This window comes from Theropithecus gelada, chromosome 5 (genome assembly GCF_003255815.1).
Source record: "Theropithecus gelada isolate Dixy chromosome 5, Tgel_1.0, whole genome shotgun sequence".
Classification (NCBI taxonomy): Eukaryota; Metazoa; Chordata; class Mammalia; order Primates; family Cercopithecidae; genus Theropithecus; species Theropithecus gelada.
Window position 1 is genome coordinate 128319683 of NC_037672.1, and position 16042 is coordinate 128335724.

Here is a 16042-nt window from a genome sequence, read left to right on the forward strand (position 1 = left end):
AGTCTTACTATATGATCTACCAATTACTCCCCCAGGTATACCCAACTGATTTGCAAACTTATGTTTATGCAAAAAATTATGCATAGATACAACCACTTTATTCATAATTTTCAGAAACTGGATGGAATCAAGATGTTCTAAAGTAGGTTAATTGATTAATGTAATGGTTTGAGTGTCTCGACAAAACTCACATGGGATCGTTGATTGTTAATGTTGTGATGTTGGGTGGTAGTACATTTCAGAGGTAATTAGATCATTAAGATATATTAATGTCTTTCTTGAAAGACAGGATTTAGTTCTTGTGGGAATGAATTTGAGTCACAGGAATGGATTAGTTCTAAAAGTGAGTTGTTATAAAGCAAGGCTGCCTCTCATGTTTGGCCTCTTTTTATTCACCACTTCCCCTTCTGCTTCTCCACCAATCTGTAAGGGAACACACGGATCTCATCAGAAGCTTAGCAGATGCTGGCATCATGCTTTGGAACTTTGCAGCCACCAGAATTGTGAGCCAAATAAATCTTTCTTTATAAATTACTTAGTCTCAGATACTTTGTTAGAGCAACACTAAAATGAATAATATTGGTACTGAAAAAGGAGGTTTTGTTGTACAGGTACCTGAAAATGTGGAAGTGGATTGGAATTGGTTAAGGGGTAGAGGCTGGAATAGTTTGGGGGAGCAGTCCAGAAAAAGGCCCTAGATTTTGGTGAAGACTTAAGTGACAAAAAGACTAGGGAAAATTTGTAATGTTTTAAGGGTTGACTCAGTGATCATGACAAAGATGGTAATGAAAATACAGATAATAAAGTCTTTTCTGATGAGATCTCAAATGAAAATGAAAAGTATCTTATTGGAAACCAGAGTAAAAAGCACTGTTGTTATACAGTTGCAAAGAACTTGGCCACATTGTGTTTATGCCCTAGGGCTTTATGGAAGGCAAAACGTAAGAGTGATGAACTAGGATTTCTGGCAGAAGAAATTTTAAGCAAAATATAGATGGTTACTTTTGGCTGCTAACACTGAGATTTGAGAGTAAAGGGATAAATGAAAGACAGAATTTGTAATTAAAAGGAACCAGAACAGACAAATTTGGAAAACTTGTAGCCTCACCATGTAAACAGTAAAAACTACTCAGGAGAGAGTGCGGAGGATGTGGCCCAGCAACTGTTTGCTAAAGAGATTAGCATAAATAAAAGGGAATCAGGTGCTATTCCTCAAAACAATGGGGAAATGGCCCTGAGATCATTTGAGATTTTCTGGAATGCCCTTCCAATCATAGGCCCAGCGGCCTACGAGAATAGAATTGTTTTACCCTTGACAGTCATGCTTCCCTGGTCTGCCTCAACACTCCACATTCCATCTGCTTCACCTGCTCTGGCTGTGGCTCGAATGATTCCAGGTGTGGCTGTAACTGCTGCTCAGACAAGTACAAACCATAAAACTTGGTGATCTCATGTCATGGCTCAAACAGGATCAGATGTAACTGATGTCATGGCTCTGGAAGTTGAAAACTGTAAACGTTGGCAGTGTCCAAGTGATGCTGACTCTGCAGGCATACAGGGTGTGTGGGCTATGCAATCATGGCAGTTTATACTTAGATTTAAAATGAGGTATCAAACAGCTACTGAGCCCAGGCAGAAATTTAAATTGTATATATAAAGGTTTACCCTTTTTGCTGTAAAGATCCATGGATTTGACAAATGCATAGGATCCTGTACAGTAATCACACAGAGTAAGTTTGTAGTTTAACCGCCATAATGTATAAACTTCCACACCACAGGGGCAGAGCCACCATAGAATGTTCCTATTAGAATAATGCCTAGTGAGTGGGGCTGCCCTCAAGACCCCCAAATTTTCAAACCACAGGTAGCATGCAACACCTTTTTGGGAAAGCTGCAAACACTGAACCCCAGCCAGGATGGTAGTTAGGTGGGCTCCACAAAGTCAAGTCATAGAGAGGGGGCCTCTTGAGGCTTCCTGCACGAATGTGTTCAGGATGCAGGACATGAGGTCAAAGGAGATTATTTTCCAGCTTTAAGATTTTATATCTGCCCCTCTGAGTTTCAAACTTGCTTTATGCCAGTTACTCTTTTCTTTTTGCATATTTCTCCCATTTGGAATGGGAATCGCTACTCCATGCCTGTCCAATCATTGTATTTTGGAACAAGATAAACTTATTTTTTATTTTCTAGGCTCATACGTGGAAGGAGTTTCCCTGGAGTCTCAGATGACGCTTTGAACTTTGGACTTTTATATTGATCCTAGTGTAAGTTAAGACTGTAGAGACCATTGAGATGGAATTATCATATTCTGCATGTGAGAAGGACATAAGTTTTGGGGGCCTGGGACAAAAATACTATGGTTTACTACAAATCATGTTGGAACTTTAATTCCCAGTTTGGCATTGTTTAAAGGTGGACTTTTAAGGGATGATTAGATTAACATCTTCTTGAGAGACTGGATTAGTTCTCATGGGAATTAATTCATTCCTGAGAGAGCAAGTTATTATAAAGTGAAGTTGTCTCTCATATTTGGCCTCTTTTTATGCATCTGCTTCCACTTTCACGACTCTGCTGTTCTCTGATACAGTACAACAGCCTCACCACAATCTAAGAAGATGCTGGCACCATGCTTTTAGACTTTGCTGCCACCAGAATCATGAGCCAAATAAACCTATTTTATGTATAAGTGATCTAGCTACTGAATATAAAGAATGTAAAGTGATCACCAAATAAGCTAAGACAGTGAACAACCTGTGATGCCCATTCAATAAAATATTATTTATTAATAAAAAGGAATGAGCTATGAAACCATACAAATAAATGAAGCTTGAGTGCATTGAGTGCATATTGCTAGGTGAAAGAAGATAGTCTGAAAAAGGCTATATACTAGGAGTATTAGTCAACTCATTAGTCATATTATGTGTTATTAGTTCACCTTAACAAAATACCACAGATTGGGTGGCTTAAATAATCTCTGGCTGGAAGTCAGAGATCAGCATGCCAGCATGTTCAAGCTCAGCCGAAGGCTCTCTTCTTGGTTTGCAAGACAATCACTTTCTTGCTATGTCCTTGGATATCCTTTACTTGGTGCTGTTCCTTTTCCTCTTTTTATAAGGCCACCAGTTCTATCAATGTAGGAGCTCACCCTTATGATCTCATTTAATATTAAGTACACCCTAAAAATCCTATCTTTAAATATAGTCACGTTGGGGGTTAGGGCTTAGATACATAAATTTTAGAGGGACATGATTTGGTCCTTAACACCATGTGATACCATTTATGGAAAATACAAAAGTATACAGATAATAAATTGATCTGTAATTGTCAGCCGTTTGGGTAGGAAGAAGGGTTAAACAAGTGAAGCACATAGGATGTTTTATGGTGCTTAAACTATAAACTTATTCTGTGTGATTACTGTACAGGATCTTATGCATTTGTCAAATCCATGGATCTTTTCAGCACAAAGAGTAAACCTTTATACATGCAATTTTAAAAATCCGTTAGGAAGTCGGAGTATACCAGGATGGAATAAGGAACTGTGATAAAAGAATCTGATTATATTACACATATACACAATAGCCTTATTAGAAGAGGTGGTAAAAAATGGTGCTAAACAAAATAACTTTGGAAATGAGTAGATATTGCTAAGCCTAAAGGTCAAAAAAGTTTTACATAAACACTATCCTATAGTTGATCAATGTTTTCTATGAAATTGTGGTTAACTTAATAAATGTACAGATGTACATATATACAAGCGTTAATAGATATGTAGAAGTAGATGGGATAGTATATATATACATACATGTTTTCCTTGCTCTTTCAGTTGAGAGGGTCTGGAAACAAGGACACCCCAGTAGCAACTAACGTTTGAACCCAGGTTTTGTTTTCTAATATCATTTTCCAATAATAGGAACTAGAATTTCTTGGAGAAATGACTGATTCTAGACTGAAAATGGGAATAGTTAAGAAGAACCAGAAAGTAAAGAAAAACTTAATCAAAACCCACAATGATGAATGTATGTCAAAAGAACACAGGAGCCAAATGATAACATTCTCCATTCTTAGATGAATTTGAGAAATGATATAAAAACATGCCGGGCGTGGTGGATCAAGCCTGTAATCCCAGCACTTTGGGAGGCCAAGATGGGCGGATCACGAGGTCAGGAGATCGAGACCATCCTGGCTAACACGGTGAAACCCCCTCTCTACTAAAAATACAAAAAAACTAGCCTGGCGAGGTGGTGGGCGCCTGTAGTCCCAGCTACGTGGGAGGCTGAGGCAGGAGAATGGCCTAAACCCGGGAGGCGGAGCTTGCAGTGAGCTGAGATCCGGCCACTGCACTCCAGCCTGGGCAACAGAGCGAGACTACGTCTCAAAAAAAAAAAAAAAAAAACCAACAAAAAAAAACAACAAAAAAAAGCATATTATTGGATTGTAACCCAAAGTCTGTACTGATATTAGTAAATACTTGAATAAATAAGTAGGCAAATTGTCCATAAAGAAAAAATCCACATAATTTCTGTAGACACATCCCTCTCAAAAAAGAGGAGCAACACTATTTCTTCAGCGTGGGCTGCGTGTAGTGAAAAAAAGGATCAATTCTACAGTGGAGAAACCTAACGAAATTGTTTCAGCCAGGCTATCAAAGTCAACATCACGAAGTCATGTCAGTAACATATGTCCTTGAGGTGATGTGATGAGATTGGCAGTTTACCTCTCTACTCCTCTGCCCCAAAAAGCATATCCCCAGTATAATCATAAAATACATCAGACAAACCCAACTGAGGGACATTCTAAAAAATACCTAACAAATATTTCTCTAAAGGATCAGGGATATAAAAAATAAGTAAAACTGGAGTAATTGTTACAGCCTAGAGAAACCTAAAGAATCATTATTAATAAATGTATTGTGGTATCATGCATGGGATCCAGGAAACAAAAAGGGACATTAGGAAAAACCTTATAGATTGTAAACAAAGTATGGTCTTGTTATTATTTGTGAAAAGCCTACAATACTAATGCAATTTGTTAGCAATAGGGGACACTGAATGAGGAATATATGTAAATTCACTGTATGAGTTTCAAAACCTTTTTGCAAATATAAAAGTTCCAAAATAGCAAAAATATTTTAAAAATTGCATAGATCTTGTCAAGTGGCCAGCCTGAAGCTCATGATAATTTATATTTTTACTGTTTCCGAGAGGATGTATGTCTTTGCAACCTCGCCAATACTACTTTACTTTTTAAAATTTAGTCAATCTTTAAGGAAAAAAAAAAAAAAATATATATATATATAAAAGTCACTGGTTTACTGGGTATGTCCTTGAATTCTAGTAAGGTAATTCTGCTTTTAATACATTTTGTAGCCATTTCTATTTACTTTCCTTGAAATTGTCACATATCTTTTTCCAAGTTCTCACTCATTTGATTGTCTCTATTTGCTAGGAGTTCCATATATATAGTTTGAATTGTTAGTCTTTTGTCTATTGCATACTTTTTAAAAGTTTCCCAAAGGTTATCAATTGTTCTTTAATTTTTTATTAAAAACTTTAATAGTTTTCATGGTTTTAATATTTCCTGTTTTTATTTGCTTAAGAAGACTTTCCCCAACATTCTTAGGTTGGAAAACTTCAAATATATTTTTTCTGTAGAATAATTATTAAATTGTTAGTTCTCCTGGAGTAAATTTTTTGTTTATAATATATGATGGGGTCTAATTTATGGATAGGAAATTGATGTATTCTTTTTCCATTGTAAATCTAAATCTTATAAACCTATATAAAAAAAAAAACTTTGTTTTGGCGCTTTCTATTTCTTTTCAGAAGTATATTTGAATTTGAATCTGGCAATTTCAGGGTGGATTAATGCTTATCAGTTGTGATTCCATAGTATGTCTTTTTCTTTTGTAAGGTGTTTTTAATTGTGTTATTTTTAAATACTTTCATAGATATAATTGAGAAAATATGTTCAACGTGGTTTTTATTATAGTGTTATCCTTTAAAACTATATTGAAACAAATTTGGGAATTGTAGTTAGGATAATATTATTCTGTACACTTTAGGGGAAAATATATCTTACAATACTAAATCTTTCCTTCACCAAGCAATAGGTCTTTCCTTCATTCAAGTTTTCAATTATTCTGTTTTCTTCTTCTTTTTTTTTTTTTCTTTTTTTATTAAACTTTAAGTTCTAGGGTACATGTGCACAACGTGCAGGTTTGTTACATATGTATACATGTGCCATGGTGGTGTGCTGCACCCATTAACTCGTCATTTACATTAGGTATGTCTCCTAATGCTATCCCTCCCCCCTCCCCCCACCCCACAACAGGCCCTGGTGTGTGATGTTCCCGTTCCTATGTCCAAGTGATCTCATTGTTCAATTCCCACCTATGAATGATAACACGCAGTGTTTGGTTTTGTGTTCTTGTGGTAGTTTGCTGAGAATAATGGTTTCCAGCTGCATCCATGTCCCTACAAAGGACATGAACTCATCATTTTTTATGGCTGCATAGTATTCCATGGTGTATATGTGCCACATCTTCTTCATCCAGTCTGTCATTGATGGACATCTGGGTTGGTTTCAAGTCTTTGCTATTGTGAATAGTGCCACAATAAACATACATGTGCATGTGTCTTTATAGCAGCATAATTTATAATCCTTTGGGTATATACTCAGTAATGGGATGGCTGGATCAAGTGGTATTTCTAGTTCTAGATCCTTGAGGAATTGCCATACTGTCTTCCACAATGGTTGAACTAGTTTACAGTCCCACCAACAGTGTAAAAGTGTTCCTATTTCTCCACATCATCTTCAGCACCTGTTGTTTCCTGACTTTTTAATGATTGCCATTCTAACTGGCATGAGATGGTATATCATTGTGGTTTTGATTTGCATTTCTCTAATGACAAGTGATAATGAATTTTTTTTTCACATTTATTGGCCGTATAAACATATGTCCAGGAATTTCTCCATTTCTTCTAGGTTTTATAGTTTATTTGCGTAGAGGTGTTTATAGTATTCTCTGATGGTAGTTTGTATTTCTATGGGGTCAGTGGTGATACACCCTTTATCATTTTTTTATTGCATCTATTTGGTTCTTCTCTCTTTGCTTCTGCATTAGATCAATTTTGTTGATCTTTTCAAAAAACCAGCTCCTGGATTCATTGATTTTCTGGAGGGTTTTTTGTGTCTCTATCTCCTTCAGTTCTGCTCTGATCTTAGTTATTTCTTGCCTTCTGCTAGCTTTTCATTGTGTTTGCTCTTGCTTCTCTAGTTCTTTAAATTGTGATGTTAGGGTGTCCATTTTAGATCTTTCCTGCTTTCTCTTGTGGGCATTTTGTGCTATAAATTTCCCTCTACACACTGCTTTAAATGTGTCCCAGACATTCTGGTATGTTGTATCTTTGTTCTCATTGGTTTCAAATAACATCTTTATTTCTGCCTTCATTTTGTTATGTACCCAGTAGTCACTTAGGAGCAGGTTGTTCAGTTTCCACGTAGTTGAAAGTTTTTTATTGAATTTCTTATTCCTGAGCTCTAGTTTGATTGCACTGTGGTCTGAGAGACAGTTTGTTATAATTTCTGTTCTTGTACACTTGCTGAGGAGTGCTTTACTTCCAACTATATGGTCAATTTTGGAATAAGTGTGATGTGGTGCTGAGAAGAATGTATATTCTGTTGATTTGGGGTGGAGAGTTCTGTAGATGTCTATTAGGTCTGCTTGGTACAGAGTTGAGTTCAATTCCTGGATATCTTTGTTAACTTTCTGTCCTGTTGATCTGTCTAATGTTGACAGTGGGTTAAAGTCTCCCATTATTATTGTGTAGGAGTCTAAGTCTCTTTGTAAGTCTCTAAGGACTTGCTTTATGAATCTAGGTGCTCCTGTATTGGGTGAATTTATATTTAGGATAGTTAGCTCTTCTTGTTGAATTGATCCCTTTACCATCATGTAATGGCCTTCTTTGTCTCTTTTGATCTTTGATGGTTTAAAGTCTGTTTTATCAGACTAGGATTGCAACCCCTGCCTTTTTTGTTTTCCATTTGTTTGGTAGATATTCCTCCATCCCTTTATTTTGAGCCTGTGTGTGTCTCTGCATGTGAGATGGGTCTCCTGGATACAGCAAATTGATGGGTCTTGACTCTTTATCCAATTTGCCAGCCTGTGTCTTTTAATTGGAGCATTTAGCCCATTTACATTTAAGGTTAATATTGTTATGTGTGAACTTGATCCTGTCATTATGATGTTAGTTGGTTATTTTGCTCATTAGTTGATGCAGTTTCTTCTGAGCATCAATGGTCTTTATATTTCAGCATGTTTTTGCAATGTCTGGTACCAGTTGTTCCTTCCCATGTTTAAGTGCTTCCTACATGAGCTCTTGTAGGGCAGGCCTGGTGTTGACAAAATCTCTCAGCATTTGCTTGTCTGTAAAGGATTTTATTTCTCCTTCACTTATGAAACTTAGTTTGACTGGATATGAAATTCTTGGTTGAAAATTCTTTTCTTTAAGAATGTTGAATATTGGCCCCCACTCTCTTCTGGCTTGTAGAGTTTCTGCCAAGATATCTGCTGTTAGTCTGATGGGCTTCCCTTTGTGGATAACCCGACCTTTCTCTCTGGCTGCTCTTAACATTTTTTTCCTTCATTTCAATTTTGGTGAATCTGACAATTATGTGTCTTGGAGTTGCTCTTCTCGAGGAGTATCTTTGTGGCGTTCTCTATATTTCCTGAATTTGAATGTTGGCCTGCCTTGCTAGGTTGCAGAAGATCTCCTGGATAATAACTTGCTTAATGTTTTCCAACTTGGTTCCATTCTCCCTGTCACTTTCAGATACACCAATCAGATGTAGATTTTCACATAGTCCCATATTTCTTGCAGACTTTGTTCATTTCTTTTTATTCTTTTTTCTCTAAACATCTCTTCTCGCTTCATTTTATTCATTTGATCTTCAATCACTGATACCCTTTCTTCCAGTTGATCAAGTCGATTACTGAAGCTCGTGCATCTGTCACGTAGTTCTTGTGTCATGGTTTTCATCTCTATCAGTTTGTTTATGGACTTCTCTGCCTTGGTTATTCTAGTTAGCCATTCATCAAATCTTTTTCCAAGGTTTTTAGTTTCTTTGCTCTGGGTTCGTAATTCCTCCTTTAGCTCGGAGAAGTTGGATTGTCTGAAGTCTTCTTCTCTCAACCCGTCAAAGTCATTCTCTGTCCAGCTTTGTTCCATTGATGGCAAGGAGCTGTGTTCCTTTGGAGGGGAAGAGGCACTTGAGTTTTAGAATTTCCATCTTTTCTGTACTACTCTCTCCTCATCTTTGTTGTTTTATCTACCTTTGGTCTTTGATGATGGTGACGTACAGATAGGGTTTTGGTGTGGATGTCCTTTCTGTTTGTTATTTTTCCTTCTAACAGTCAGGACCCTCAGTTGCAGGTCTGTTGGAGTTTGCTTGAGGTCCATTCCAGACCCTGTTTGCCTGGGTATCAGCAGTGGGGGCTGCAGAAGGGTGAATATTGCTGAACAGCAAATGTTGCTGTCTGATCATTCCTCCAGAAGCTTTGTCTCAGAGGGGTACATAGCCGTGTGAGATATGAGGTGTCAGTCTGCCCCTAGTGTGGGATGTCTCCCAGTTAGGCTACTCAGGGGTCAGGGATCCACTTGAGCAGACAATCTATCTATTCTCAGATCTCAAACTCTGTGCTGGGAAAACCACTACTCTCTTCAAAACTGTCAGACAAGGACATTTACATCTGCAGAGGTTTCTGCTGCCTTTTGTTTGGCTATGCCCTGTTCCCAGAGATGGAGTTTACAGAGGCAGGCAGGCCTGCTTGAGCTTCAGTGGACTACACTCAGTTCGAGTTTCCAGGCCTCTTTGTTTACCTACATAAGCTTCAGCAATGGCAGGCACCCCTCCCCCAGGCTCGCTGCTGCCTTGTGGTTAGATTGCAGACTGCTGTGCTAGCAATGAGGGAGGCTCCATGGGCAGGGGACCCTCCCGGCCAGGTGTGGGATATAATCTCCTGGTGTGCCCGTTTGCTAAGTATTGGGGTGGGAGTTACCCATTTTTCCAGGTGTTGTGTGTCTCAGTTCCCCTGGCTAGGAAAAGGGATTCCCTTCCCCCTTGCGCTTCCCAGGTGAGGCAATGCCTCACCTTGCTTCAGCTCTGGCTGATCGGGCTGCAGCACCTGACCAGCACCGATTGTTAGATTTCAGACTGCTGTGCTAGCAATGAGGGAGACTCCATGGGCATGGGATCCTCTGAGCCAGGAGCGGGATTTAATCTCCTGGTGTGCCATTTGCTAAGACCCTTGGTAAAGCACAGTATTAGGGTGGCAGTGACCCGGTTTTCCAGGTGCTGTGTGTCACAGTTTCCCTTGGCTAGGAAAGGGAATTCCCTTCCCCCTTATGCTTCCTAGGTGAGGTGATGCCTCGCCCTGCTTCGGCTCTTGCTCGTTGGGCTGCACCCACTGTCCTGCCCCCACTGTCTGACACGCCCCAGTGAGATGAACCTGGTACCTCAGTTGGAAATGCAGAAATCACTCATCTTCTGTGTTGCTCACGCTGGGAGCTGGAGGCTGGAGCTGTTCCTATTCAGCCATCTTGGCGTGTCAATTATTTTTTTTGGTAAAATTTTAAAGTTTACTTCAAATGTACTTTATACATCCTCAGAAATTATATGTATATTCTTAATACAATAATTTTTTTCTCATTGCTATTTTCCTATATATTTTATGCATTTTATATGTATTTAAAACTTGTTTATGGCATATCTACATTGCTTAATAACTTCTAAAAATTCTACAGTTGATTCTCCTGAAATGTCTATAATTTTATAATTTGGCAAGATAAATCTTTTATTAGCATGCTGATATAAATAGTTGGTCTATATCTTAAAATCATTGAAGTGCTCAAGAGACAGTAAAATTAAACACATTTATTTTCATTTCCCATGGGTAAGAATTAAGTTTAGAAAGTGATTGTATTACTCCTATTCTCATGCTGATATGAAGAAATACCTAAGACTGGGTAATTTTTTTGTTTTTTTTTTTGAGAAGGAGTCTCACTTTGTCTCCCAGGCTGGAGTGCGGTGGCGTGATCTCGGCTCACTGCAAGCTCCACCTCCCAGGTTCATGCCATTCTCCTGCCTCAGCCTCCCAGTAGCTGGGACTATAGGTGCCCGCCACCACACCCAGCTAATTTTTTGTATTTTTAGTAGAGATGGGTTTCACCGTGTTAGCCAGGATGGTCTCGATCTCCTGACCTCGTGATCCGCCCTCCTCGGCCTCCCAAAGTGCTGAGATTACAGGCGTGAGCCACCGTGCCTGGCCGCGACTGGGTAATTTTTAAAGCAAAGAAGTTTAATTGACTCAGTTTTGTAGGGCTGGGATGGCCTCAGGAAACTTACAATCATAGTGGAAGGGAACACAAACATGTCCTCCTTCACATGGTGGCAGCAAGGTGAAGTGCAGAGCGAAGCTTCTTATAAAACCATCAGATCTCATAGGAACTCACTCAATGTCATGAGAACAGCATGGAGGTAAGTGCCCCACGATTCAATTACCTCCCACGGAGTCCCTTCAATGAGGCTTGGGGATTATGGGAAATACAATTCAAGATGAGATTTGAGTGGGGACACAGCCAAACCACATCACTGATCATGTAATATGTAAATGCTTGCAAATATGATTTTACTTAAAATCCACTTAAAATTTTTTATGAGTAAATTATAAAGCTATTGAGAATGATAGTGGTATATTTGTTTGAATGTCTTCAAGTGTTTTAATACATTAATTTGGAATATGTTGTGGAAAGTCATATTACATGTGCCATCCTTGTATATATTCCAAACCCCTTTATCACATTGTAATTAAATTACATCTATCAAAATTGAAGAAGCAAGAAGTTAACTGAAATCTTTATCCACAATGTCTTACCAGGCAATAATTAGTGAACTTATTGTGAGAGAAAAGAGTTGATGCAGGTTTGGAGAATCCCTAGATGTTAATCTACAGTTTTTTTTTAATTAACTCTTAAAATAAAATTTGTGACACTTTGTTTGAAATCTACAGAAAATGGTAGGTATTAGTGTGAAGCTGCCTGTGGCCTTTTATAGCTTTTTATCTTTTATGACTGCTCTGTTCTCTGCAGTGTGTCTGTGAAACACAGAAAAAGTACACAGCAGATGATTACACTAAGGCACCAAATTCACTGGAGTGTGACATAATCTTCGGTGCTGATAATTAGTGTCTCATGCAACCAAGCGAAGAACCAAAAGGGAGTTATTTCTTCAGTAGAGTTTAACATCTAAGATACACCTGAGGCTATAGCTCTTTATTACTGCTCAAATCCATACCTTTGACCATGTGGTTATGTATTAGTAAAGGTTATCTTTTTCTCTCTCTCACCGATGCTTGCTCAGTTAGCAAAATGCAATCACAATATAGTGTGTACAACACTCAATCAAAATAGTGTAACTTTAAATATTTTCAATTTTATGCAAAGATTAAGCAAACAAGATGCCTCTTTATTAAACCTTTGAAATATATAGGCTGAAATCTAATTGTGCTTGTATATTTTCACATCTGCAGACAAGATGTGATTAAGGAAATAAGTGTCCCACATGTAGAGAAGCACTATAGGATCTAGAAGAACCTAATAATGGAACAAGTAAGGATATATTTACAGAAGACTTTATTTTCATTTGAAGGTTATGTTGAAGAGGATAATTTACTTAATCAGGATCTAAAGTTGTATGGCATGTGGGTTCTTGGTATGAAAAATACTTTTCATTTTAATGTAAATGGTATATTTTACTCAGGCTAGTTTAAAGTGAAAGGGTGTCTTGATGTTACTTACGGAATATTTCAAATTATAATTTGTACATTCATTTTTATATGTTAACTGAACCACAACAAACACAACCAATGGATCCTGCATTGCTATTCTGTAACCTTATTGGTTATTACATTTTAGGTAGGTGAAGTCATGTAACTATCACTATTATGTCCACGCCAACATTAGTAAATATGCTTGCAACCTATAATTAATATACCAATCATAAATTACACATTTATGTTTATGAAAGCTTACGTGATCAAAATACTCTTTGTCCCTGCTTTGAAATAATTCACCTCTATGTTTGTATAGACATGTAGACAGAGCCACTAAATATTTTACAACTAAACATTATATAAATTATTATGACAGATGTTAAATTTTTCCCAATAAACAGCGCTATATATATATATACTTTTTATCTATAAAATTTAAGTCATCTCTACTTAGCATTTGTTTGGGAAAAACATCATAGAGCAATCTTTCCAATAATATATTTTCCAAAAGTATGTTAAAAATGAAATTGAGATGTCACTTAGAAATTGGACTGAGTGCAATAGCTCACCCCTGTAATCTCAGTACTTTGAGAAGTTGAAGCAGGAAGATTGCTTGAGCCCAGAAGTTCGAGATCAGCCTGGAAAATGTAAGGAGCCCCCCATCTCTAAAAAAAATAAAATAAATAAATAAAATAAATTAAATTAATTGGGTGTGATCATGTGTACCTGTAGTCTCGGTAGGAGGATCTCTTTAGCCTGAGACATCAAGGCTGCAGTGAACTGTGACCATGCCACCGCACTCCACCCTGAGTGACAAAGTGAGATCGTCCCTCAAAAAAAAAAAAAAGGAAAAAAAAAAGATTAATAGATTAATTTTAAAAAGAGATAAGCTAAAAAAAATCATATGTGAGAATTAATAGGCCGAGAGGTCTGAAGGCAAGGTATTAAATAGCACATCTACTCATGATCACACAATTCAAATTCACAACTACAGAATGCATTCAGTTTATTACAATGAAATTGAAGCCTGTTTTTATCCCCCATAATTCAAAATGTACATCATTTTAAATCTGACAAGGAGGCAATTTATCTCTTTTTTTTTCCCACTAATTATAAAAAAATAAATTTCCCTTCAGATCTTCCCAGTATGTTCATCTTACCAGGGTATGCTAAGATCACACTCTAGGCAGGTTATTTAGCAATACGCTGACTTTATTTTTTCTAGTTTTCTGCTGTCTTTGCAAATATGGCTCTGACTTCTAATGTCTGTGTGGCATTTTCACAACAGGAGTTTTCATTATACATAGTTTCAGGCATTAAAAGCGTCAAACCAATAATGATTAGAGATGTTAGGAAGCATTAAAACACCTGCCATTTCCAACTGTCTTTGAATAATACAAACTGAATCTGCTTTGTGTTTATAACTGACCCATTAATTATGTACTGGATATTCCAAGCAAAATCCCTGCTGGTTTCAGAAATGAGAACTCAATGCTGATTGGTCTTGCAAGAACTGCCAAGAGGTAATAAAAAGTGATTTAAAGAGATATGAAAACAAATTCTTCATGCTATTTGCTCTATTTTAGAATTGATGAGTAATGTACTATGTAATGACAGAAAATACTTTACCTCTAACTGTGCTGGTTATCAGATAAAATATCTGTTTTTTATTAAAACTTGATTTAGATTCTCTCTAGTATCTAAACTATTGACATGCTAGATAATTTTTTTTGTAAATAACATTGTCATATTTTAGACTAAATATCTCTCAATAAATTATATTTTTAAATTCCATGACCTGCAAAAACATGTGAGGTTCATGTCCCCATACTTATAAATAGTACAAATCTAGGAAGAAAGTTAAGTTTTTTTAAGCATTAATAATCAACTTTTCATGTATTTGATTCTCTCATGAAAAATTACACTTGGAAATATAATATGGTTATACTTAAATGTGAGTGAGCCTAGAGGAAGTAGGATTGTGGCAGGGAAGGTGACATGCTACCCATATTTTACTACAAAGTGTGACTTTTTGCCTCAAATGCTGGGAATGCTGTCAGCAGGTAGTCTCTGCCCCTAAGCTCCTTCAGGCAATGTCTCAGCTGCAGTCATGTGCTGTCTGAGGTCCAGGCATCTCATAACTGATTAAACAAGACTACAAAGCCTGGAAACTTGGGCCCAATACAGCACAACTCTGGTGGTTAAAGCTGCTTCAAAGCTACTCCTAGGGCAATCTAAGGTTATCCTTCAGGCCCGCAATGCAGCAATTTGTATTCTTCTTCTTCCCAATCCCACTTCTTTTCACTCCCTTCCACATATTTTGATTCCAAAGACATTCTAAGCAATAACTTACACACTTTTATGGACCGAATTGTGTCCTTCTTGAATTTGCATGTTGAAGCTTTAACTTCCAATACCTCAGAATGTGACTGTTTTTGGATATGTGTCTTTTAAACAGGTAACTAAATTGAAATGAGACCATTAGGGTGGGGCCCAGTTCAATTTTACTAATGGCCTCATAAGGAGAAGTTAGGATGCACAGAGAAACACCTGTGGTGCCATATGAACAGAAGAGAGGATGCAGTGAGAAAGTGGCCGTCTGCAAGCCAAGACAGAGACCTCTGGAGAAACCAGCCCTGCCAGTTCCAGAACTATGAGACAATAAATTTCTGTTGTTTAATGCACCCAGTCTGTGGTATTTGTTATGGTGTGGTATTAAACTAATGTACACATTATACTTCATTGTAGTGTTTGTCATAAAAGCTAATCTGCAACCATTTGTGCCAAAGGTGGTCTGGGAAAGCAAGTGATAAGATGGGGTGTTAGATCTAGATTATGCACTACCCTTAGCAGTGAGCCCCTCATCATTGTTAGTAGGCTGATCTCAGACAGACCTTCGCAGAAAGTGATATTCTAATTGTAAAACTTTACTGAGTATGAATTGCAATAGCACACCTGTGCAGAAGAATGCATTAGCTGGTGTGGATTTATCAACTGTTTGAAAAATGTGGGGGAAATAGTAATTGCAGAGAAAGTGGAATTCAGTGTCTTTTGCTAAGTTTCACTGAACTCTAGGCAAAGATAACAAAAGGCTGAGAAGAATTAATAGGTAAATGAAAACCTATGTGAAACCCAAAGAGTTCTCTTGACAGTTTAAAAAGAGGCTTTTATCTCATGCAGGTGAAGGGCAGAAAAAGCCTAGGGATTAGCCCT